Source organism: Rhamphochromis sp. 'chilingali' (assembly GCF_963969265.1).
Source record: "Rhamphochromis sp. 'chilingali' genome assembly, chromosome: 4".
Classification (NCBI taxonomy): Eukaryota; Metazoa; Chordata; class Actinopteri; order Cichliformes; family Cichlidae; genus Rhamphochromis; species Rhamphochromis sp. 'chilingali'.
The window spans coordinates 13,264,205-13,291,478 of record NC_137948.1 but is presented as its reverse complement, the minus strand read 5'-3'; the positions used below and the strand labels follow the sequence as shown (position 1 = coordinate 13,291,478).

At 40.4% G+C, this 27,274-nt stretch overlaps 1 long non-coding RNA gene across 2 annotated transcripts; it reads right to left on the bottom strand.

Moving 5' to 3' along the window:
• Positions 1-14,220: 14,220 nt before the first annotated feature.
• LOC308395504 lies at positions 14,221-24,932 on the bottom strand. 2 transcript variants are annotated; one of them, XR_013971394.1, is made up of 4 exons: positions 24,762-24,932; positions 23,054-23,141; positions 16,776-16,863; positions 14,221-15,677 (listed from the first exon to the last, which is right to left on the bottom strand). It is a non-coding gene; the product is annotated as an uncharacterized lncRNA (long non-coding RNA). The 2 variants fall into 2 exon arrangements; XR_013971395.1 differs by lacking the exon at positions 23,054-23,141.
• Positions 24,933-27,274: the final 2,342 nt, after the last annotated feature.

Genomic DNA, 27,274 nt, shown 5'->3' with positions numbered 1-27,274 from the left:
CTCCAGACTGAGACAGAGTCCAGCCCCTCTCCAGGAGACTGGTTCCAGAGCCCAAGCCATGTGTAGAGGTGAGCCCGACTATATCTAGCCGGTACCTCTCAACCTCACGCACTAACTCAGGCTCCTTCCCCACCAGAGAGGTGACATTCCATGTCCCTATTGCCAGTCTTGGCAGCCGGGGGTCAGTCCGCCAGGGCCTCCGCTCCTGGCCGCCACCCGGCACACAATGCACCCGACCCCTATGGCGCCTCCTGTGGGTGGTGGGCCTGCGGGAGGATGGGCCCATGTCTCCTCTTCGGGCTGTGCCCGGCCGGGCCCCATGGACTAAGGCCCGGCCACCAGACGCTCGCCCTCGGGCACCCTCCCCGGGCCTGGCTCCAGGGCGGGGCCCCGGTAACCCTATCCCGGGCAGGGTAAACTGTTCCCTCGGTGTCCTTTTCATAAGGGTCTTATGAATCGCTCTTTGTCTGGTCCCTCACCCAGGGCCAATTTGCCATGGGAGACCCTACCAGGGGGCAAAAGCCCCCAGACAACATAGCCCCTGGGATCCCTGTGACACACAAACCCCTCCACCACGATAAGGTAGCGATTCAAGGAGGAGTGGTCATTTATGACATGACAATCATAAATGCACATTTAAAGTAACTGAGACTACAAATTTGGTTGAGGTGAAAATAAATAGAAAACAGGCTCATTTTTGGTCCCAAGAATTTAGTCTATGTCATACATAATACATAGTGCAAAGTAATATTACACTAATACCAGACTTGTATATATTTAGATACATTATAGCTGATGTTTTTCTGGGTGGTTCAGTTCCATTTTAAACCACTATTAGGGCGACTGTGGCTCAGGGGGTTGGGAAGCCGGAAGGTCACCGGTTCAATCCCCAGGCTCTCTGTCCTGGTCGTTGTGTCCTTGGGCAAGACACCTTACCTTACCGCCTACTGGTGTTGGCCAGAGGGGCCGATGGCACAATATGGCAGCCTCGCTTCTGTCAGTCTGCCCCAGGGCAACTGTAGCTACACCGTAGCTTGCCTCCACCAGTGTGTGAATGTGAGAGTGAATGAATAGTGGCATTGTAAAGCGCTTTGGGTGCCTCGAAAAGCGCTATATAAATGCAATCCATTATAAGCTAGTTTGACAGTACAGTTTCTTTAACTAGTGTGATAACTGAGTACCCAACTTGGATATATTTAAGCATGCCATTCCTGAGTGTGCTTGAACAGGTTGGATATGAAGTACAAGAACACTCAAGATGCAAAAGTGTATTGCTTTCTGTACAGCTTCCTCCACAAAAATCACTGCCTTAGGTCATTAACAGGAGAGGAAGTTGGGGTGCTGATACTGAAACTGAAACATACTCAACCTAGGTCACAGTAACACCCAATACAAGGTATTAAACAAAAGAAATCAAATGCTTTCCAATTCTAAAAAGTCATTTATTCAGTTATGTGATGCCAATGATAAGACATTGTGCTACTTACAGGGAAATACAGTTTTTTGAACAGTGACATGTTCACAGCTTTAACCGTGTATACAACCACAACAGATTTTAAATAAAACAATCAGTATGCAGTTGAATTCTTGAAATGCGTGTCAACAGCATGTCTTTTATCCGGTCTTTTTTCTCTCACCCCAGCCGGTCGCGGTAGATGGTCGCCCCTCCATGAGCCTGGTTCTGCAGGAGGTTTTTTCCTGTTAAAAGGTTTTTTTTCCTTCCCACTGTTGCCAAAGTCCTTGCTCATAGAGGGTCATATGATTGTTGTTTTTTCCTCTGTATGTATTATTGTAAGGTCTACCTTACAATATAAAGCGCCTTGAGGTGACTGTTGTGATTTGGCGCTGTATAAATAAAATTGAATTGAATTGAAAACAAAGTTTACATATTTAACAATACTACATTCACTGTCAAGGAATTATAGTCACTTTTAAACACAGTCCTCTAGTTTCAGACTCTCATACACAACTGACTAAAAAGCTTTTTAATGGACAGGTGTGTGCAGTTCCTCATAAATTAGACTGGTGAAAGGTCTGAAGTTGATTCTAAGTGTGGGATTTGCATTTGGAAGCTGTTGCTGTGAACCAAAAACATTTAAATGCAAATGAAGGTAATCCTTAAACTGCAAAAACAAAACAAATTTATCAGGGAGATAGTGGGAATATTAGGACAGTTTTGCACATATGAAGGAACAACATAAAAAGACGCATGTGCTCATGAGGTAAAATAGTACTGGATGTTTTCAGTGTCTTTTACCTGGTAAAGTAAAAGGGGAAAAAAGACTTTGCAATATCCAGCCAAGTGAAGAACATTTTTTAGAGATGTGAAATCATTATACAAAGGTTCAACAAAACATGAAAATCTGCTATCCATCTGAAAATTAGAAAAGTCGAATAGAAAATTCAGATCACTTTGGAAAACAATTTTTTTTGACAGATAAAGATTAGAGGAACAGCTCATAATCCAAAGTATGTTAGATCACCTGCAGTCACAGTGAAATAAGCAGGATGGCATTGAAAATAAAATCTATGAAAGTTGTGCCACTAACCAGATATTTCCACTTGTATGTATGAAAAAAGACAATTACCAAAAGAAGGTAGAGGTGTATTGTATGATAACAGATAGGCCTATAAAACATTAGCATTACATCACACCAAGAATTAGAGACAGCTCTAGACACTTACAAATAGTTTTTGGGCTCTAGGTACTCTGGCTTCCTCCCATAGTCCAAAGACATGCAGTTAGTGGGGTTAGGTTTATTGGTGATTCTAAATTGGTCATAGGTATGAATGGTTGTCTGTCTCTCTGGTTGCCTTGTGACAAGCTGGCAACCTGTTCAGGGTATGCCTGCCTCTTCCCCCCTTTTTTAAATATATATTATTTTTCTTTCTGTCAACACCAGATAATTGTCTTCACAGGAAATATAGACACAGTTTTCACTGAGGAAAAGAAACTTCAACTCTTGTTTAGTCCTTTTCTTTTTCCTAACTGTTGATAACAGCAACAGCATATCTGTAGACATACTCAAACCCAACGTGGCAGCAAGGGGAATTTGTGTTACAGATTGAGTTTCCTGTTGGCTTTAGGATCGTGTGTGTTTTTGTGTCTGGGTGTGTGTGTGTCGTGTGCATGAACATGTGTACTTGCTTTCACCTGAACCAGTACATCCTCTTTCCAGAATAAGCTGCCCTGCCTGTCAGGGGAATGTGATCAACGTGGCCACCATATGGCAAGGCTAATGATTAATGTTTACCTGGGCCAGAGCGCACACACAGGTTTCCAGACACATCCATAAATAACCCTAGTAGATACTGAAACTTGTGCACTGGGATATACGCATGCCCTTAGATTCAATAATGCACAAATTTCCTAGATCTAGTAAACACTTTTGGGTTAATCAAAAATGAGATTTCCTTCCATTTGTGTTGGTGCATGACATCCTGAGCTAAGTCTTCTGGTGCTTTACTGTAGGCTGGAGGATGTTGTAGAAAGAAAATTCTCAGGTTAGTCAACACTTTTTAAAGTATCTTTGTGCATACCAGCAGCTACTTATGGAGTTTATCCTTCAGATTCTGTATCAGTAACACATTATAACCTGTAAAGCCAGCATATTCAGTTTGATTTGTGTTAAAACTTTCATTTCTGTTTCTGCATTCACCTTTGTGTCTTCCTACCAGCTGATTCAAAGTGAGGTAAACAAGACACTCTAATTAGTCTATACTTGTGAATGCAATTGCCATAATTATGTGATGACTGGCAAACAGTCAGTACTCCCCTCCAGTGAGTATATCTTGGAAAGGCTCCACAACTCTTTGGCAGCTTGAAAAGAAATGGATGAATATTGATAATTAATAAATGAATGGCCCAGAAAAGAAAATCAGTGACTTAGTATTTGATTCTCAACAAAAGACCTTATTCTAGTGATTCAAGCCTAAACTTAAGAAGTTTTCCAGCATTGATGCATGCTCAATCATCCAGGTAAGTCAATGTTTGTGTCGGGGACCCGATCCATGGGGTGGACCGGGTGTTTTTGAGCAGCGTGTTTTTGGGTTTAAAAGTCATGGAGATGCTGTGTTTAGAAAAAATGCATCTCAACTGTTCCAACACTTTTGACAAATAAGGGATCACTAAAGAGAGGAGCACAACTGCTGCCTAAACCAAAACCCTTATTAATAATTTATTTGCACTTTTCAATTGAATTCTGTTAAAAAATTAATAAATAAATATCTGCTGATTGTTTTTCTTTTTCAAGAGATGCCATTTTATTACAGGCAAAAACAAAAGGGAGGGCTCAAATGTGGCCATGGTTGAGACAGTTTTATAAAATTCAGAGTCTTTATTTTTTAAGAATTTGCAGATGCCGGGAAGCAGGAACTGAGGGCTGGATCCTCAGGAACACTGAGGAAGAGGAGAGGGGAGTTAATCCAGTTTCAGGAGAGAGAGATCTGCAGAGATGATTGTTGACAGGGAAAACATTGAGAAACTATTGCTTACTTGAGAGTTCCAGGAGGGCCAGCAGAGAGCGGTAGGAATCTGAATGTAGGTGAGTGTTTTAAGGTAAAGAAGACCAGTCTTGTGGAGTCAGGTAAGCTGTACAGGTAAGTGATATGTTCCTGATTCAGGCAAGATTAAGCACTGAACAGCAACAGACTATCTGGCAAAGACCGGAGGCACTGATCCTTAAGTACTGGTGGTTGGTTGCAGCTTGGTGAGAAATGGGTGTGCCTTCCTGGTGAATGGGAACTCAGACTCTGCCCTGCAGGTGGCTGGAGGGCCTCCCCATCCCACAACCTGGACTCAGAGGAGGAACAAACTACAGTACACAATAACTAGCTCAGACTATGTCACATTTTCATATTCACATCATAGTCTGTGTCTGACTAGTTGATCCCAGTTTTGTATTTTTCAGTGATAATGTGTTTTGTAACAGGTTTTGTAACACATTATTATTGGGTTATATGTCAACTCAGTGACTTTATGACATAGACAGCACTAACAATGTCAAGGTTACTTAAGAAATTTGTGGATTTAATTGCTACCCCCACTCCAACAAAAGCCATATTTTTTTCTCTATATATGCCATGCTTGGATGACCTTCTTAGCCTTATGCACCTCTTCACCTACATTCATCATCATTTTTGCCTGTCGGACATTACCTGCACATTACAAAATACCCATATCCATGCACTCACATATTGTCACAGTGAGGGCATAGAGGGGTTGCCTTCCATTTGCATGTGTTTTATGGTAAGCTGAAAATTACATTTGTTGATGTTCTGGGATTAGCTTATTTAGGATTTACTGGAAAGCAGTGGGTTGTCTAAACAAGCCAGAGAGGATTTGGGCTGTGGGGGGACTGTGCATGTGTGAGAGTTTGTGTATGTGAGTGTGTGTGTGGGTACATATTAAACTGCATGTGTAATGGTGCCTATGTTTACCTTGCTAAGTCTGCACTCTTTGAGTTTGCCTTTATGTATGAGTGTGTGTATCTCTGTTGATGCGAGATTGCATTTGCGTACATATCTCTATGTGCATGTGTATATGTGGGAGAGAGATAATTAAAATGTTTATTCTGTATGTGTGTGTGTGTGTGTGTGTGTGTGTGTGTGTGTGTGTGTGTGTGTGTGTGTGTGTGTGTGTGTGTGTGTGTGTGCGCCAGTGTATCATTCTGGCACAAACAGAAGCAGTGGAAAATTTGGATAGGTCATGTGCATTTTTCCCAAACACGCCTCAAACTTTTGTAATCCTCTTCTAACATTTCCTCACACGGTCTGTGCTGTGAAGGCATTGGTGAAAGCTGACATAGTCACAGACTGTATAGAAAAGGAGGACAAAGCTAGAACTGCATTACCCCATTGATTTGTGAGCCCTTGATTTGACACATCTCTTAGAAACATGCTCATAACCATAATTCATGACGTAACCTTAGTGAGAAAACTGCACCCATGCACTATATCTTCATGTTGCACAGACAGATTTCTGCTAAGTAGTGCTAAAATATGAAATTAAATATTTTTTTATTTTAATGTATCCTTTATAAACGTACTTTTGGCTGATTTTTTGTTCGTTTGTTTGCGGTTATTGCATTTGAGTTCAGAGATCATAAGGTTTAACTCTATCTATATGTCCAACTGGCTACCAAGAGATAGGAAGTTACACAACACTTCATCCATGATCATGTACTATCATAGTAGCCAAATATATGCTAAACTGTTTATTTAGAGGTCTGTGGAAGCTGGTGTGTTAAAATATCTCCTGGCTAAACATTTAAGAAGCAGATTTATTGAGTTTTCCTACTTTGTACTTTGTTTTTACACAAAACAGTTAAAACTAAAAAGAAATTCCTAACATTACTTCTATGTTATTTTGTATCACTTTTGCATTACATGGCCTGCGGTGCATTGTCTCATAATTACAAGTTAACAATATAAACCTTTGACAACTGACAAACAACATATATTTTTTGAGTAGGTACAGGTGGAGGTTTTAGTACAGTGGAGGCCACAGTACTATAAACCTGGCAGCTCATTGCTGCTTTTGATACCTGTTGAAAATCCAGCTTTTGCTGATTGGTTCGGGGTCAGCATACACTCATCTTGAGCACCACTCTGGGTTTGGGGGTTTTACGCTTGAAAAGAGAGGGTGCCAGGTTAGCAGCACTAAATAGTTATATCTGGTCTAGGTGCAGTGTGCTCATGTCTCATCATATTGCCTTTTTGTGGATAATAGACACATTAATATCTATATTATGAAGCTGAAGGGTTTTTTTGTATTTTTTTGCTATCCTCTCATTGTGCAGAGAACTTATGTAATGCAAGTACTGTTATAATTGTTTGATAAGTTAATGTAATGTGATCATTTTATTTAAATGATGCATTAAATTAGGATTCAATGAGGAAATGCAAGATGATTATGGTAATATAAAGTTAACAATATATTAACAATATTAAGTGTAGCGTCATTCAGCAGCCAGCTAATTTAACACAATTACCCACATGTACACACATACACGCATATGCATCATTTGTGAAAACAGGCAAGTTTTATAAACTACCAAAGTTTTAAAGAAGCAGCAGCAAAGGGATGACAGCTGCTTGGCTGCACTAAGATTAATTGTTGCAATTTAATCCCTCTTATGCTAAAAGGAAAAACAGATTGATTCATTTCAACAAAAGAAAGTCACAATTCCTCTTACGTCCATATGTTTTTGGAAAGTGACACTTTTGTAATTTTGCCTCTCTACACCAGCACTATAGATTTTAAATCAAATGATTTAAAATCATTTGTACATAAGGAGCTTTGAGAAAGTATTTGCCCATTCCTCATTTATCACACTTACAGAGAGTCTTAGAAAGCTTTTTTGCAGTGGGGACAAAGGACCTCCTGAACTGATCAGATCTGCAGCACAGTGACAGGAGCCATCTACCTTTGTTCCTCTGCCCTGCCAGGAGGCTGTGGAGAGGGTGTTTTCTGTTGTTCATTATAACTTTCAGTTTATTCATTGTGCTCTTCCCCACCACAGTCTTAAGCGAGTCCGGTTTCCTGCCAAGCACCAAGCTGTGTTTTTTTCATCAGCATGTCCAGCCACTTGCTATATTTGTCCATCAGGCTGCACTCTGAACAGCATAAAAGAGACTACTGGCCACCACAGACTAATAAAGTATGTGCAGCATCTTATCACATGCACCAAAGGATGTCAGCCTCTGCAGGAAGTAGATGCAGCTCTGCCCCTTCATGTAGAGAGCAGGGACTGGTTCAGCTTGTTATTCAATAGGAGCCCCAGACATTTATAACAGTGCTCCACCTCAGTGTCCTTCACATGGAAACTGGTGGATGGAATGGCCTAACTCTTCTGTGATCCACCACCATCTCCTTAGTTATAGTGGTTTCGAGGGGGAAACTCTAGAACAGTACCAATCTCTACAGGCTTATGTTCAAAGTTTACTTTGTTAGTCCTAATTTATCCTATATTGTCTAGTGTTCTAGTTTAGGTTTCCTGTATTCTCTGTTTAGTTCCCTGAGTATTTAATAAGTTTCCCTCATATAGTTGCCCTCTGTGTCCTCCTCTGTGTGTCTGTGTTTATATTGTGATGTTAGTTCTGGTGCCGTGTTCCCACTCCTTGTGTTCCTCATCCCAACATGTGCTCCTCCAAGTTCTCTTTCCCCCTCCAGGCTGCCTCTGTGTACTTCTTGTTTTACTTTGAAGGTCTGTGTCTCATGTTAGTGCATTCGGCCTCGGATAAAGCGGTTGAAGATGGATGGATGGATGGATGGACAGTGGCTTTCAGCTTGGAGCTCTCACATGGATACCATTATTATCCAGTTTCTTTCATAATTTTGAATAATAAACACTGACCCTAAGTGACCTCAGTGTTCTGGGTACTTTTGTGGCCTCCTGGAACAGTCGTTGATGCAATACTAGAATCATTTTGATACATCAGCCACTCCTGGGAAAGTTCACCACTGTTCCAAGTTTATTCCATTTGTGACTAGTAACTTTCACCGTGATTCATTGCAAACCAATACTTTTTTAAAACATTATGTATGCTGCATATAAGTGCAATATCCATAATGCTGGAGGAGGAATTTATTGGATGTTAAATATGTAACTCTTCCTGCAACAGGAGGCAATTTGTCAAAGCTGCTGTCACAGAGAGAGATGCACTGGATCCCAGCACTCAACACAATGTCACCTGCTAGACTGAATGATGATTTCAGTTGGAAATGTTTCCTCTGAACCAGTCTACATAAAATATAGAAATAAATGTTTACTACAAAAACAGATAACCTTGTTCAAACGTACTACTTTGTTTTTGTTATTGTTATTACTGAATATATCCAAAATTGGGAAGTGAATTACTATGTGACTCTTCAAACTAATCATCTGTCAAACTGCTGTATATAAATGACATGATGTCCTTTTTGTTTCATGTTTTCATAAGGCCAGGATAACCTGGTGAAATTGAGGTTTGTGCTCCCCTTTTACCCTTTGGTACTTGACATTGGAGTTATATGAGTTTGGTTTAGTACCACAGATTAATATACTTCTAAAGCACACCAGAGAGAAAAGCAGGAACATATTACAACTTGTAGTAAAGGTCAGATTTCTCAGTGCTGGTGTACACACACACACACACACACACACACACACACACACACACACACACACACACACACACACTGACAAATACAGATAAATATCTACAAATATGGTCAATAAACAACAAACAATGTTGATAGTATTATAAACTTGCAATTCTAAACTTGCTTTCCCTCTGTGTATTTTCCTGTTAATGTTGCTGTTTTTGTCCTCACATCTCAACTGTCTGCATTTAGCATTTAGATTAGTGCAAACTTCGATTAAGATGGTGTTCCATTTCAAATGCAAGCTTAAAAGTAAGGCTAAGACAAAAATATGCAAAACAAAAGTAACTGGAGTAATACAAATCCCCAATTCAAATTCTCTGCCTCTTTTTTGTCTTGGAAGCATTATGGAGTGGATTATTGTAGATTATAATCACAGGCAGTAAAAATTGCAGAAACTAGACTTTTTGTTAAACAACTACTTCTTATTGTCACTTAGTGAGTGGGGAAAAGAGAGATAATGGAAAGAGCGAATGCGTAACATCACTAACAGCTGTCCAGTAAGTGCTAATCTTATTTGGACCTCTCTGCTAATAAGATGTTTAAGTGGGTTTAGTTTATTTAAATGTGGGTGGGAATGTTTTGGGTTTAGGTCTCTCCAGACCTGGAACAATTTCCATTTAGGTGAAATGACGAGTTTCTTTCATGTTCTCTAGAGGAAAGTAATTGAAAGGCACTTTGTCTGTCCTCCCTGCTTCTGCATTTTTTATTTATTTATTTTTGCCTGAAAACTCGTCGTCCCCATCTTCCTCGACCGTTCCGTTTCACTTGTGTTATCCTGTGACTAAATCCCCTTTTTCTTCTTGGGTGAAGAAAGGAAGTGTGTCTCTCACCTCACATAACGCATCACACAAAATCACATCAAAAGAAAGAGAGAGCTTTGTGAATAAATCATACATACGAGTGAGCGAAACTACCAACATGGTTCTCATCACATTTTACATTATTTAACACTCACCGACTCCCTGTGTGTGTGTGTGTGTGTGTGTGTGTGTGTGTGTGTGTGTGTGTGTGTGTGTGTGTGTGTGTGTGTGTGTGTGAGAGAGAGAGTGAGAGAGAGAGAGAGAGAGAGTGTGTACTAAGCTATTTGTTCTTTTCATGGCCCATAGAGTCACGTCACACCAGGAGTTATTAGATATAATTAACATAAGGCTAATCTCATGCAAGATGACGCAGCGTCTTAAACCATGAATGGAAACCCAACTAAACTGATAGTAGGACACTGCTGACTAAAATTTCAACAATAACCTTTTTTTTTTTTTTGAAATCATGTTTCTGTCTTCTGTTAAAAGATAAGTGTGAATTTTAAAGTTATACTTCTACCCCCACACTCGAGACTGTTTTCTTGTTCTGGATGATGAGAAGATTATTCCAGCTGGGTTACAAGAAGATAGCTGTATCCTCGTCCTCGAGGAAAAAATGAAAAGTAAAAATGCTAGCCTGTGTTCTGTCCATAAAACAAGCTCTTTGGTCTACACTGTGTTTCTTACTGTTAACTTCTGTCATTGTGCAAGGCCACTGAGGTAATTTCATGCTTGGTTGTGGGAAATCAGACTTTGGATCTTGCCAGATACCCAAAAGATCCAGATTAGGATTGGTTTAGGACTTAATCAGGCATCAACACTCCCTGTAAATTGCAGAGGAAAACAACTACCAGAAAGTTTGCCAGACTGTAAAATCAGTTGCAAATTGGTTTGATTACAAAATTGGGACTGAAGTTGGGCCAAAGTGAGTGACCATGTAAAAATAGCAGATACGGTAAAAACATATATACAATCAATTGAATGCATGTATTGCAATTTTCCCTGTGTAATGAGTATTTTTGGTATCATATTTCTTTGTAAATTTGCTTTGTATGTGACCTGTGGACAGTATACTTTTTGCTAAACCTCAATAATTTAACAAAGGGGTGTAGTATCATTGTATACTTGTTATTATAATTATAGAATAAGATACATCATTTCTTTTTTTATTTCAAATTTTTGAATTCTTTTTTTTATTTAATTTCCATTAAAAGCACTGGGACAGCTCTGTGTTTCCCTATGTAAGACACAGTGCTACAGGCATGCCTTAAAGCCATAAAGGCCTGGATAACTTGTAATTTTATACTTCTAAATCCGGACAGTACCGAGGTTATTCTACTTTGCCCTTATACCTCAGAAACATGGCATCCAACCAGAAACCTACTCTGTGTGGCATTACTCTGTCCTACGGTAACACTGTGAGAAGTCACTGGAGTTATTCTTAACTGGGATGTGTTCTTCAACATGCATGTTAAATAAATATGCAGAATTGCTTTCTTCATTCACTCTAGTGTAATTCCTTATTAGGCTATTCAGTCCAACTGGCATCTCAAGCCATTCTACAATTTTATTTAAAATGTCACACTTTTGGAGTACTAACAGGGACTAAAAAGAAAGATCAGATTCCTCCCTACACTCAATTTGGAACTTAATTTAAAGCCCTTCTTATCACGTACAAAACCTCATCATGGCTCGTCGCATCTTAAAGATTTTTTAAGATCTGTAAGATGTGAGGGGGCCTGATTATGTTACTATAAGGCTAATAATAACATATTGTCCCAGTAGAACACTTCTGCTCTCAGACTGCAGGGTTATTTGTGGTTCTTAGAGTTTCTAAAAGTAGAATGGGAGGCAGAGCCTTCACCTATCAGGCCACTTCTCTGTGGAAACAGCTCCCATTTCAGATTCAGGAGACAGACATACTCTCTACTGTTAATATTAGACTTATAACTGTCATTTGTGATTCAGCCGATAGTTAGGATTGGATCAGTCCTCAGTTATGCTGATATAGGCTCAGGTTTCTGGGTGTTTCTTCTTCACTCACTACCGCTGCTACATATCATAAATACTTTGTCTTCTGTCTCCCATAGTTTGTGTTTTGTCCTCGTCTCTGTGTGCCCTTCTTTTTTCTTGTCTTTCCCTTCATCCCGAAGTAGGACACAACTGTCCCTCCCAAAGACTGGTTCTGCTGGAGGTCTCTTCTTGTTTAAAGAGAGTTTTTACTTCCTGTTGTTACAAAGTACTACTTGTAGATGATTGTCTGATTGTTGGGGTTTTCTCTCTAATATTTGTGGGTCTTGAACTTACAATAGAAACTGCCTCTAGGTTATAATTATTGTGAGCCAGTGCTATATAAAAAAAAATTTGAATTGAATGTCAACTACAAAAAGTGCTGGACAGTTTGTCAACTATGACTATGTTGTTTATGAGAGACAAAATGCACACAAATGCTTTCATGACTACTCCAAACCCGCCATGTCACTTTTAATTATAGTTTTCATTTGTGCGGCACCATGCAGGGATGTATTGTGTACAGTTTATCCCCCAAAAGGAAAAAATGGATAAACTTATCTGTCAAATTAAAAGGACTTGGAGGAGGTGGTGCCTTTGTAGAAATGAATCTTCCTGAAAAACTCCCCACTGTAATGTAATGGATTTGAGTTTAATTACAAACTTCATCTCACACATACATACACCGGTGTGCAAAAACACACACTCAAGATAAGAAAACAAACACAATCCTTGTTTGTACTGAAGTAAACACACAGAGTAAATTCTGCCTCTGTTTCCAAACAGAGACAGGACATCTATACACCAGAACACACAAAAGCATCTCGGCAAATAAGTATAGAAATATGCAAGTACATAGACAGCACAAGTGTGTGTATTAGTTGTGTCTAGTAGAGAGAAATTGTTATAAAGTTTTTGTTATTATTATTATTATTATTATTATTATTATTATTATTATTGTATTAAAGGAGATGACACAGAATAATCCACGGACTTAATTTTTATTCTGAAAGCAAAATTGTCATGGTCCTGGGCCAGTATTCTTAGTTTTTGTGTGTTTTGTATTCTGTTCTCTATTTATGCCTTGGTTCCTAGGTTGTTTAGTTAAGATGTTCCTTATTTGGTTACCTCCTGTGTTCCCCTTTATGTATCTGTGAACCCTTGTTTCCCCTCCTTGTGTTTTATTCCATGTTTTCCGTTATGTCCGTGCTCTCTCCTCCTGTCTGAACCTCTGTGTACTTCCTGTTTTACTTTGACAGTCTCTCGTCAGTATGCGTCATGTTGTGTTCACCCCTGCCCTGTCTCGTTACGGTTATCTGTGTCAGCTGTGTTCCCCATGTGCTCCCACTTCCCTCGTTTACCCTCTGTGCATTTATGTCCACATCTCCCTCAGTTCAGTGTCGCGTTCTCCCTCGTGACTGTGTGCCCCTCCGTGTGTTTCCTCGTAAGTCAGTTCCTTAGTACTTCCCAATTCAGTTTCGTATTATTTTGTGTCGCCGTTATCTTTTGTCAGCAATAAAGCTGTATTTTGAGTTCAGTCCTGTTTTCCCGTGAGTTTGCGTTTGGGTCCCCATCCTGCCTGCACACAGCCTGATCATGACAAAAATATTTTGTTGCCGTAATATGATTAGGGCTATTTTATATTTTGCCCTTGGTTTATTTGAAAGAAGTTTGCGTAACACAGTGAGCAGAAATTAGTACGTGCTATGGTAGAGGGCATTAATCTCCTTCTCTTGAATTTTTCACAATAATTACAAGGCCTGATGCTGAAACCTCCATTGTCGTGTGTCCTTTGGTAAACCTTGAAAGGGAAAATTGGGGCTTGCGTTTGTGATGACAGAACCTGACTGACTCTAGTCGATTCCAAAGTTAAATGAATGCTTACATAACTTTAGAAATGAATGCGGGGGTATGTGATAGAGAAGCATTCCTTAGATTCTCAGCATCCCATTTACTGAGAATGACACTAAGTCCCACACAGTTTGCCGCTGAAGAATCATTACAAGCAGAGCAGTTCCCTTCTACAACTCTTTAGAGAAACCTTTTGTAATGCAGCTTACAGATGTGAAAGAATAAAGTTAAAAAAGCTCAGTGTCTACAAGTAATATCATTCAGTATTTTCCTGGCACCGACTAACATCCTTTCTAACAAAATCTCATTCTTAGCAAACTACAGTTCTTCAGATAATCATTACCATTTGAATATGACCACATTTAAACTCCAGTGTTTTTAAAAATTAACATTTATTTGCTGCCAAGGAGTACAGGTAGGTACAAACCAGAAGGTCAGATAGGCAAAGGTTATGACAAAGAAGGCATGATGATTGGTTTGAAAGTCAGCAGTGTCCTACTATCAGTTTAGTTGGGTTTCCATTCATGGTTTAAGACGCTGCGTCATTTTGCATGAGATTAGGTTTGGATTTCTGAGTCTACAGAAATACAGATTTTCATGTTCTGTAGCAGACCTGTAAACCTTTTCTTCTGCAATCCAAAGGGATATTACAGGGACTACAATCATATATCTATTACCCAGGGATAGCCAAAAGGAGACAGTTCATGCAGTTTACACTGAAGAGATTATTTTATTTGTATTGTGTATTACTAAGTAAAACACTTGCAAATGGGCAACTTGCCTTCCATAGTCTTAGTGAACAGCATAGACAGTATATATTGCATATCTGCAAATCCCTGTTTTGATAGCATGCATTAATTTGAGTTCTCCTATATTTTATTTTTTGTCCTTGTTAATATCATGTTTTTTGACCAAGGGGAATATTAATGCTTCATCCAAGCCTGGATTTTGCAGTATTTTGGGTTAGCTCTTATGTAGGGATGTCATTTGTATTATTTTCATTTCTATGGTTATTTATGTAGGGAGGGTTACAAAACATTACACAAAATACACACAAAATACACACTTTTGTATATTTTAAACATACATACAGAAAAATCAACTTGAAACCTTCTGATTTTGGTGGATGAATGGCTGTGTGCTTAATTCATCTTTCCAAAAGATGGCATTTACCCTTGGGGTTTTCCACTGAACTCCAATGTAGATGATAAAGTAAATGAAGCCCCCCCCCCCCATTTTTTTCTACTTTTTCTGCTTTCTTTTGCTAAAGGAAAAAGACACAAAAGCTTTCTCATGTGGCTATTCCCTCTACTTTCAGCATTGATCTTTGTTTGAGGAAGCTCCTTCAGAAATGCCTGCAGGTGAGAATAAAAAGACAGAGGCTGAAAAGAAGGAATGCCACAAGAGCCTTATATAAGATGCTCAGATGGTATTCACAAAAAAAGGCGGGGAGGGGGTGGGGGGGAGTTGACAGTTGTGTTTCCCAAAGTGGAAGATGGTGTTATAACCTGATGGTAAGGGAAGAGTCACAGGAGATACTCAAATTCTCTTGCAACTTGTCTTTAGTGAAAACACCAACCTATAGAGATTCTCTTTCTTTCAAACCTGCAGAGACACTTAAAAATGCTGTCAATGAGAAAGATGACACAGTGAGTTGATACTGTCATCCTCAGTGTGTGTATCTATGTATACGTGTGTGTATGTTATATGTGTGTAAGTCAAGAAATGGGATTTTTATGTCAGCAGCCCCGTACAATGTGTCACAACACATTGTGATCCAAATCCATCACTGAGAATTCTTTCCCATCATCTATCACAGTCTTTGATAGCTCAGAGTGTGAGTGGCTGAAAGGGTCGTTCACTGCTGGCTGCCCTCCATCAAAGACCATACATGAAACAGGGAAAAGTAGAAGAGGGGAATGCTTTCAGTTCAGGATGAAAGGGGTAGAAACCACATCTTTTACTTTATATTTGTTTAATTTTTGTCTTTACTATTTTATCTTTGCTTTATCTTTACTCTTTACTTTTGGAAAAATAATAGTCAAACAAGACACGTCACATGCCAAGATTAAAATAATAAATAGTCAGTTGCACTTCAGCCTCTCCATCTGTCATGGTGCTGGGTCTGCAACCCAGTATTTATGTTTCAGATCTTGATTTAATATTATTTGACTATTGTTGGTGCTGGTTTAGGTTATTTTTCTGTTGTGCTTAGTGATCTTAGTTCTTCCTTCCTCTGTATTTTTCTATTTTTCTTAGTCTGTGTCAATTCCTATGTCTTCTCTGTGCTAGTCCTGGTCCCACGTCCCATGTCTAGTCACCCTTGTCTCTATCTTCCCTGTGTTCCTGAGTCAGCCATGTCTCAGAGTGAAGCCTGTCTCTCTGAGTCTGTGTCTTTGCGTATGTCTCGTGATTCCTGTTTTACTTTGACAGTCCTTGTCCTATGTCAGCGTTTACTGCCTTGCTTCCTCCCTGTCGCGTGATGTCTGATTAGCCCCAGCTGTGTGTCCCTCCTGTTTCCTATCCCCTCAGCTTTTGTTTGTATTTCACTTTCCTACTGTAAATAAAGCTCACTTGCAGTAAAGTCAGTCGTCAGTGCCTGCACTTGGGTCCTTCTCTCATAACTCTATATGTCTGCTTCTGCAGCCATGACAGCATCACTTATGTCGTGCTTTGAAAAGTAAAGGTCTGTGTGTTCAATTATCATTTTCTTTTGTTTGTTAACACGAGCAGTTAGTTATCTAACTTCCCTAGAAATAGTAATATAAAAGTTTAAAACGTCAAGAAAAATCAAATACAATAAAAAAAATCAGAAATACTGTACAGCAAAATAGGTAGTAACGTTAAATGTATTGAGGTCATGCAAATTAGGATTTTCAATGCAATAATTGTTTTGTTAAACAGTTTATCTGTACATGCAGTAAACAAACAAATAGACAAAATCAGTATTTCCCAAAATATTTTACCTTTTCTTTGTTGTTATTGTTGGAATTCTGACTTCACTGAGAGTTTAAAAGCCTCTTTATGTTTCTTTGATAACATCATCAGTCTGATCTGCCAAAACAAGAAGACCAGACACTTTACACTTTACTGTGCTTCATGGAACTCTGCTTGTAGAGAAATTCTCTATGAAACATACCAAACCATATATCAAAGATTCGTTCTCACAAGGCAGAACCAAAGCTATGATTTCCTCATAAACTGCAATGCAAAGCCTGATAGGGACACGAAAAGAAACAAATAAAAGACAAGACATAATGAATCTGATGAAGAAAGATTTACTTCCATCAATAGTCTTCCGTGGGTGTCAAACAAATCTGGAGACATCACTGAGAGCACCACAATTTCACCATCTGATCTGAGTCTTTGGATAGATATGATGACTTTTGAACATTTAAAAACTTAGTTAACATTACTTTAATGTCAAATTTATTCGAAAACTTTCATCTTTATCATGTATCAATGTTTTAGGGGGGGAAAAGAAAGTAAGAGTTATATTTCCCAAACCGCATGAGCAAAAAATCCCATTCACAGTAAGCCTATCTGTTACAGTAGACCCCAAGGGCCACAGCGGGTAGCTCTGCATGTTCGATTTGGCAGATTTTTTGATTTTTTTTTACACCAAATGCCCTTCCTGATGTAACCCCCGAGGGATTTGTGTCTGCTCCTGGGACTAAATGAGGAACCTTTCACTTGTTAGGTGAATGTGTAAGCAACTATACTATGAAGCTTCCATTAGATAGAGGATAATTGGAAATAATTGCCAGTATTAATCTTCTTTATTTCCACAAGTGCGAAATTTTCTTGTTTTAACTAACTGATGAAAATGTAACATACCCATGAGAAAACTGTGTACATGTAGATCAAATCAGTCTTCTAGCTTCAAAACACTTCACAAATCACACAGAAACACATGAAAGAAGTGCATGATTTTTGCATTTTATGATACAATTTGGAATGTGTGAAGCCAAATTAGGGCATCCTTGTATGACTTTAGCAATGCTAAATCTGATCTTATTTCTCCCAGACTGGGACAGATCAGAATAAATAGTGAGAGAAGGCATATTTTTATGGCAGTATAATGATGATTGTCTGCGCACCTAAAGCGGTCACACACAAAAAACACAGTCTGTTAGTCACTAAACCCTTAATTCAGCAGTTTGAAACTAGGCCATTAGTGTATGAGAGAGCCTGAAAGGGAGGGAAAACAAGAACATGAAGGCCTGTGTGTGTGTGTGTGTGTGTGTGTGTGTGTGTGTGTGTGTGTGTGTGTGTGTGTGTGTGTGTGTGTGTGTGTGTGTGTGTGTGTGTGTGTGTGTCCTGCAGCTGAAACAGAGACAGCTGTGTGGCCAGGACAAGTTGTATTCTCTTCTAGTACTTATATCACCTCCTGTCCCTGACTGTATATGTGCACATGTATTCATATCTGCAATGACAGCAAGATTAAGTAGTTTTTTCAAATGTTAAAAGTCAGCATCTTCATTGTGTATGTGTACACCATCTTCACCCCTCCTCTCTTCTTGCATGCAGTAGTTAATCCCCTGGATTGCTATTTAATTTAGTGCATTGATTGCTGACAAATAGAAGAAGTGTGTGCCTCATACTGGTCTGTCAATCAGCACTTGTATGAAGGTGTCTCCTTTGTGTGTTTGTCTGTGCAGAAAGGATGATATCAATTTACATATTAATAGCACTGAAAAAATAAAAATATGTGTGTATAACTGGTGAAGCAAGGACAACGAGGAAATTGTTTTCTCTGTTCAGTTTGTCTGCATTAATTTCTGTATGGGATTTTGCTGCTGAGTGAGTTTTTGGAGCATGTAACAGAATAGCAGAACAAAATAATAAAATCTGCAAAACCAGTATTTAAAATTACCACAATGAAAGTATAAGCTAATGCCTTAGTCACACATGCATAGAAACCTGTCTATACCTGTGTGCCCTATCCAAGGAATATTGCATATTGCTTAACAGGATGGCGAATGGTTGCTGGAAGTTGGTGGTTGCTGCCAGGCAAAATCAATCAAAAATCTGATAGTGATTAAAAACAAAGTTGTGCCTTAAAACCGCAACTAGCAGGTTTTTCCCTAGAGTCCAGTGGTTGCCAGATGTTTACTAACTAGTTTATGGGCTTGTGTGACTCAGGCTTTAGCAACAGATTCAGAGTGAGTCATCTACAGCAACCACTCACCAACTGGTCAGGAAATAGATAATATTTTCCCTAGCAACTGGTTGCAGACCAATTTCTAGGCCTGAGTGACTGGGGCAAGACATTTACACTTTTTTTCTAAGAATTGCAGGCATATATACTTAGCATTAAATCACTTCCTTTTATGCATCAGCATTTCTGTTCAGTCATATTTCTGGCCATATCCAGTTTGGAGTTGGAGAAATGACCAAAAAAGACAATGTTTTTGGCTGATCATTCCAATATGCTCAGAAGCCACTGATATTTATTCTGTTTGATGAGTTTTTGTGCAATACCACGGAACCAAAACTTCAAAGGGAAAACTTGCCAGCAAAATTCAAGATAACTGCTATTAGGAACTATTACTCACTGTGCGTACTCTGCCTGAAGTCCTCCACCATAGTCCCCTTGCCTAAGAAGCCCCACATCACCGGCCTGAATGACTACAGACCGGTGGCACTCACCCCAGTGGTAATGAAATGCTTTGAGAAGCTGGTCCGCAGACACATCACAGCAGCCCTGCCCCGCAGCCTGGATCCACACCAGTTTGCCTACAGAGCAAACCGATCCACGGAAGACGCTGTAGCCACAGCACTCCATGCTGCATTAACTCACCTGGAAGAGCATGGTAGCTATGTGCGGATGCTCTTCGTGGATTACTGCTCAGCTTTTAACACCATCCTTCCACACAAACTGGTGGCCAAGCTACAAGACCTGGGGCTTCCATACAGCACCTGCATGTGGATCAATAGCTTCCTCTCGGGCCGTAGACAGAGAGTCAGAGTTGGCCATCACACATCCTCAGCCCTGAGTCTCAGCACTGGCTCACCCCAGGGCTGTGTGCTCAGTCCACTGCTCTACTCTCTCTACACACACGACTGCACTCCTCGCCACCACAGCAACATCTTTGTGAAATTTGCAGATGACACCACAGTGGTGGGGCTCATTTCCAAGGGAGACGAGTCTACGTACAGAGACGAGGTGGAGCAGCTGACGTCATGGTGTAAGGACAATAACCTCCTCCTCAACACTTCAAAAACCAAAGAACTCATAATAGACTTCAGAAGGAAAAAGGCAGAGATCCAACCACTATTCATAAATGGGGACTGTGTAGAAAGGGTGGCAAGCTTCCGCTTCCTGGGAGTCAATATAGAGGAGAACCTTTCCTGGAGTGTGAACACCTCCGAGCTGCTGAAAAAGGCCCAACAGAGACTGTACTTCCTGAGAATTCTCAGGAGGAATAACATCACACAGAGACTGCTGGTGTCCTTCTACAGAGCCACCATTGAGAGTGTTCTAACTTACTGCATATGCATCTGGTACACTAGCTGCACAGGGGCTCAGAGGAAAGCACTCCAAGGGATCATTAACACCGCCCAAAAGATCACTGGCTGCCCTCTCCCCACACTGGAAGTTCTACACAACGCCCACTGTTTTAAAAAGGCCCAAAACATCATAAAAGACACCTCACATCCTGGCCACTCCCTGTTCGAACTGTTGCCCTCAGGCAGACGGTACAGGGCAATCAGAGCAAGGACTAATAGACTCAAACACAGCTGTTATCCAACTGCAATAACACATCTGAATACTACAAAAAAATGTCCATCACGCCACTCTTGTGTTAATCTATGCACGGTCTGAAGCATGTGTGTGGGAATGTATGTGAATGTTTTACTGTTATATCTTATTAGTATTTTAAGTATTCTATCTATTTTATTTATTGAATTTTATTGTTTTATTTATATTTTGATATTGCTAGGGATGATGCAATGATCGGGGACCATTCTTAATTTCGTTGTTCTCATGACAATGACAATAAAGTTTCTGATTCTGATTCTGATAGTGTTATAGGTTTTATATAATGATATTTTGACGAAGAAAGGGTAAAGTAGAAGAAAATAGGGACAGAAAATGCACACTGGGAATGTCAAAACAGATGTTGCTTAGCAACTATTTCTGGCTCATTAAGGCTCATTTCAAACAAAATTCAACATCAGTGCTCTCTCTGTTTTCCAGCGTTGGTGTTTTATTGCCTTTTAAGTGTGATAAATCATTCAAGGCCAAGCAGTTTTATTCTGTTGGTTCTGCAAATGTATCTCTTAGATTTTTCTGAAATTATTATACATCATTATTTTGAACAGCTTCTTGTTTAAATATATGCTTACATCTTTGCACAGCCTTAGGCACAGGCTTGTGCTCAGGTCTAGGGCCTTCTTTCCATTCTTTCAACATAGTTTTGTTTAATTTTATATGTGGATTAGCATTTAATTTCTAACTTCATGATATATAAATATTTAGTCAGGTGGTTGCCTCACTGAGAAAATGGAGGTAATGAGCTCATCACTGTTTGGTGTGTCTGCCTGCCTTTCAATAGTATCCCATAAAACATTTATTTTACAGCGCAGAAAGAGGGCTTAAACCAAAGATCAGATGGCAATTTGTTATTTTTATAACTTTGGAAATATGTTGGAACTTTTTTAAGCTTGTAATTTCTTGAAAATGTGGGCCTATTTGAGGTCTTATTTTGTTTATGAGTTGATTTTTATGATTTATAGAAACTCACACTCATGGAGCGATTGTGGCTCAAGAGTTGGCAGTTTGTCTTGTAATCGGAAGGTTGCTGGTTCAAGCCCCGGCTCCAACAGTTTCGGTCATTGTGTCCTTGGGCAAGACACTTCACCTGTTGCCTACTGGTGGTGGTCAGAGGGCCCGGTGGCACCAGCAGCTGTGGCTACCATTTAGTTTGCCATCACCAGCGGGTGGATGACTGAATGTAGTGTAAAGCGCTTTAGGGTCTATAGGTACTAAGTAAAGCGCTATACAAATACAGGCCATTTACCATTTATAGCACATTCCTAATTAGCATAGGTGTCAAATAGTGTATTTTATTTTACTAAAGCAATAAATGCTTAAAATTACAATTACTAGCTGAAAAATTTCGATTCTGGATTATGATATTAAAAGGTTTATAAGCGTGTGCAATGTTTAGAATAAAAATGTGCAAACAAAACAAACACACATGAACAACTCATCACTGTGTTATTGTTGATCACTTCCAAAGTTCGTTGCAGCATGCAAGAGTTTCCATGAGGTGAGTGGAAACATTTCTCCAAGTGGTGAAGACGGCTGCACGAAGGGCATTTACTGTCTGAAACTGTTGTCCATTTTTGTAAACTTCCCTTGCCATCCATCCCCAAAGGTTCTCAGTTGGTTGGTCCAAAAGAGTGATGTCATTATCCTGGAAGAAGCCCCTTGTCCTGCCAGCATTGTGTACTGTAGGGTTGTCCTGTTGAAAAATCCAGTCGTTATCACACAGACGAAGGCCCTCAGTCATGAGGGACGCTCCCTGCAGCATCCAGACATAGCCACCGTTTGATGCCCCTGGACCTCCATTGTTCCACTGAAGGAAAAAGCACCTCACACCATTATGGCACCCCCTCCTCTGTGGCACTTAAAAAACATCTTAGGTGGGATTAAGCGTCATTTTCAATAAATTGCATGCTCAAAAATGTTTTGTCTCACTCCCATTTCTTCTTGTTGCATGTTGAAGCTCTACTTGTAATCTCTTTAAGATCCAACCATGCAAAATGTGATTTTTTTTGCCAATTTTCAGGTTGTCTTAAACTTTTGATCGGAACTGTACCATGGCAGTTCAGCATAAACCAGCTACCAGTTAGTTTGGTAATGATCATGAAATGATTACATCCTAGTTGAAAAAAAAAGTTTTGGACATTGAAAATATAGAAACAAACAGTTTTCTCATTTATTGTCATATGAGATATACTTTGGTAATATAGTGTGTGGCCCATCGTTACGTGCAATTTAGTCACCGTACAACAACTGCAATAATTTGGTCTGCATTGCTGGCAAGAAGTTGGACTTGTTTATGGTGGGTGTTGAGTCCACAGGGGTATCCTTTGTCACTGGTTCTGTTCATAATTTTTATGGACAGAATTTCTAGGCTTCTCTGCTAGAAATTGTGGTCCTGTTGGCATTACAGGACCATAACTAGTGGTTTGTAGCCCAATGTGCAGTGGAAAGAATGAGAATTAGCACCTTCAAGTCTGGCCTGGGAAGATCTTGTTCTCCTGGATAAGCTGGAAGAGGTGGCTGGAGAGAGGTCTGGGATTCTCTGCTTAGGCTGCTGCCCCCGTCCATAGATAAGTGGAAGAAAATAGATTAATTGTATTTGTTTAATTAATAAATTATCTGCCGTGTAAATCTCACCACCAGATGTAAGCTACAACATTATCACAATACTTTATTAATTCATAAGGAAACTATGTCAATGGACCACCATGCCAAAAACCAAGCTTGAACCAGGGACCTTCAGATCTTCAGTGTGACGCTCTCCCAACTGAGCTATTTCGGCAACTGTTGTAATTCAAAGAGCAACTTATCAGATTGATACTGTCATTCCAGTTATCTCAATAAAAGATAAATGCAGATGATATTCTTGCGTGGACCAACAAATATTTTCAACTCACTCTCCATCAGTTGTTGGTCTGCTCGCACTCAGGCTGATTTAAGTTGCTAACTAAAAACAACCTTCAGAATTTAATCACTTGTATCTTTCTCAACCCTGTGGAAGAAGGAGAAATTTAGCTGTTTCTTTATAAGTGCTCTTCTGGTATTTTTACTGCATTTAAAGTATTTCGTTTTGTGATTAGATTGTGATTGTGTGATTATTTTAATTTATAGAAAGATGGGAATTTCATCAAAGCATCAGAGTATTTTTCTGAATTCCTCTCCGCTGCCTTACCTAAATTACACCTTTCATATTCTTGGTGATTACATTTAACCTCCTATAGTCAGTTAATGTACCCACTCACTCCAAATATCACATCCCTCACCTGGTTCTTTCCTCTGGGGAGAACTTGAGGTGGTAGCTGTACACAGCTCAAAAATAAAAGAAAAATAAAGAAACACTTATAGCATCAAGTCAGTAAAACCTCTGCGATGTTGATCTGGTCGGTGAAGTAGCAGAGGGGGTTGTTAATCAGATTCAGCTGCTTTGGTTCTCTTGAAATTAACAACAGGTGCAGTACAGGGGAAACAATGAGACCCCCAAAACAGAAACTGGTTTTACAGATGGAGACCACTGTAAAACCAGTTTCTGACTGTTTTGTCACTAGTTTTGTATTTGACTCGGAATACCTGAACCCTACAGAGGTTTCGCAGTCTAACACCTCCAGAATGACACATCAATACATCAATACAAAGTTTGCTGTGTTTCCCAGCACAGTCTCATGACGGAGATTCCAGGAGACAAGCAGTTACTCTAGGAGATCTGGAAAGGGACGTAGAAGTAGGGCTGCTCAATTAATCGAATTTTAATCACGATTACGATCTGGGCTTTCAACGATCATTAAAAATGACTGAGCCGATTATTAGCCCCTCCCTCATTTATCCGCGACACCTTAAAGGCCGGTCCGTGAAAATATTGTCGGGCATAAACCGGTCCGTGGCGCAAAAAAGGTTGGAGACCGCTGATTAAGAGGACCCGAGGGAAGCTCGGAAAGCTAAGCAGAAGTTATTTGGAGAGTGACTGCCGTTGGTTGAAAAGAGAGTTTAAAAAAAAAAAACTTCAGTGGTGTTGCACACTATTTTATATTATTTTTTAAAGTCATTGTTAACCCTTTAAAGCCGGTCAGAGCTGCATGCTCCGTTTTGTGTAACAATTTTTAAATCCCTGTAGAACCTGAACCGTGTAAGCTAGCGCAATAATTTGTTTTGCATATGAAACCGGAGGAGTTGTACTTACATCTGATGCCATCAGCTTGTCCTCGGTCACGGTTTCCTTCCACATACAGCTTTGCAAAAATTGCATAAAAAGCGCTTGCAGGAACAAAAACATAATATTCCAGAAACACGCTTTGCCGATCCTATCAGCTGTTCGTAACACTTCCCACATTGAAAAAGTCGTCAGCGCGAACTATCACATGTCCGCCATTTCCTGGCCGAAACCGGAAGTGATGTCATTTTCGCGGAAATGTAGTTCTTTACTTGTAGGCCTTAAAAACCTATACTGGTCATGTTTGACTTTTCTGAATAGTTGCTGGGATGCTTAGAACTCAAATTGCACTGCTGGAAATAGTTTATTTTGATGCACATGCTGTTTTCTTTGCAAATTTGCATCATAGGATTGTTTTTTTGTTTTTCCTGCAGTGTATATAAAAATTGGTGTATCTCCAAAATAAAACTATGAAGACACTCAAAATAAATTTCCTGTTGTTGTAAACTATTTTTTGCAACTTTTTTGTATTTAAAGTTTTGAGGGATAAACCTCTTAAATTTCTCCAAGTAGAAATATATGTAAAAAAACAAAAACGATTTTCAATTTTCTTGTAGTTTATTGCACTTTTTTGCAATTAATGTAGTTACTATGGACTTAATGCATACATATTATTAAAATATGGGCTATAACAGTTGTATAGCAACTTGAAATGCTCCCACAAATGGCACTACAGCATGTAAAAAAAATAATATAAGCTCTGGCGGACTTGGTTCTATAGTAGGTCTTAAAGGGTTAAATAAATATCGTCAAATAATCGAGATCTCAATTTCAGTGAAAATAATCGTGATTATCATTTTTGCCATAATCGAGCAGCCCTACGTAGAAGCGCCGTAACCAGCAGGAGCAGTATCTGCTCTTTTGTACAGAGAGGAAGGGGATGAGCACCCTCAGAGCCCTACAGAATGTCCTCCATCAGGTCACTAATGCGAAAGTCTCTGACCGGACAATCAGAAACAAATTTCACGAGGGTTGCCTGAAGGCCCTACATCTTGTGGTGGGCCTTATGCTCACTGCTTGGGACCATGGAGCCCAACCAGAATATAAAATTGGCGGGTCCACTGCCACGCTTTGCTTTTCAGAGATGAGAACAGGTTAACCCTGAGCACATGTTACAGACATGAAAGGGTCTGGAGAAGCCGTGGCGAACACTATGTTGCTTGTAACATTCTTCTACACGATCAAATTCCAGCAGTTCTCTCCTTTCCGTGTCTGTCATAATGAGATCCTCTATCCACAGCTTCTCTTCGGACACTTCACACATGAAGGTGAGTAAAGCGCACAATAATAATTAAACAACAGACGAGTAATAGTTTTGAGCTAAGCTTGCAATACCGCATGCGGTGCAACAGTCTGGCTATGACCGAAAAGATGCTCCAGCTTTTTTTTTCACCAACAGGAATCAGTCCAACAGCCTGTAGGTGTGTGATTTGGTATGAGGCTCAGGTGTGTGATCAGCAGGGTGGAGACCTCAGGCACACTCTCCCACTGGAACACAAAATCCCACACATCCACAGAAAGGCTCTCACACCAGTAGAAGAGGGACAAAGTATAAGGCACAATTTTTATTTGAAGGACTAGGGTCTCAGGTTTGCAATGTACTTTCTACGGCTTTATTTACATTTGGCGAATGGTTTGCAAACAGAGATGGGCAGGTGGAGTTGGCCGTCCGACTGCGGTCTGGAGTGTGGGGCCTCCCTGCTGCTACGGAGTCGGGGTGGTCTGCCTCTCCCCACCGCAGGGAAAAGGGTAACACCACCTGGGTCTGGGTGCAGTTCCCCCCTCCAGGGGCAAGGGTACCTAGACCCGGTTTGTAGAGTACGCTTGGGGAGTGTGATCATGTGTACAGCGTCTCTTTATGTCTGTCTCCACGTTGGTTGAGTGTGGAGTGAGTGCATATGAGAGCATGAGGGGGGGAATGGATGTTTGTGTCTGTGTGTGCCTGTATGTCTGTGTCTATATGTCAGGTTGGGTATCAGACGCCACCTCTCTGGGGACACTTCAGGCCCTCCAAGGTTTGGAGGCCTATCTCCACCTACCACCACTTCCCCTGCCGGTGGCGGACTCCCTCAGGTGTCGGTGCGTTGGTGGTTCTTTGTGTCTGGGGGTGGGCGTCCAGGTACACACCGGCTCACTCCTTGGCGGCCGCTTATCGGGGCCTGGAGCCTGGGGCTCGCTCGGGCCCCTTCGGGGGTGGGGTGCCCCCGGCCTCTCGGCCTGGGGCTCGGTCACTCAGGCACAGCTGGCGGCCGGCGGAGCTCACGGGCGCGTCACTGCAACTCCCCCTGGCTTCTGCTCCGCGGCTGCTGAGTGAACCCTCATCTGGGACTCTCCTCAGCTCTTACTGGAACAGTGGCGCGGCTGCCCCTCTGTTGGTCTTCCATGGTTTCTTGTGTTCTGGGGGCCTCTGGATGTCTGGAGTTTTGATCTCCTCCATACCTGCTTCACACCCTGGAGGACGGGGCTGTGGCCCCCCCACACTC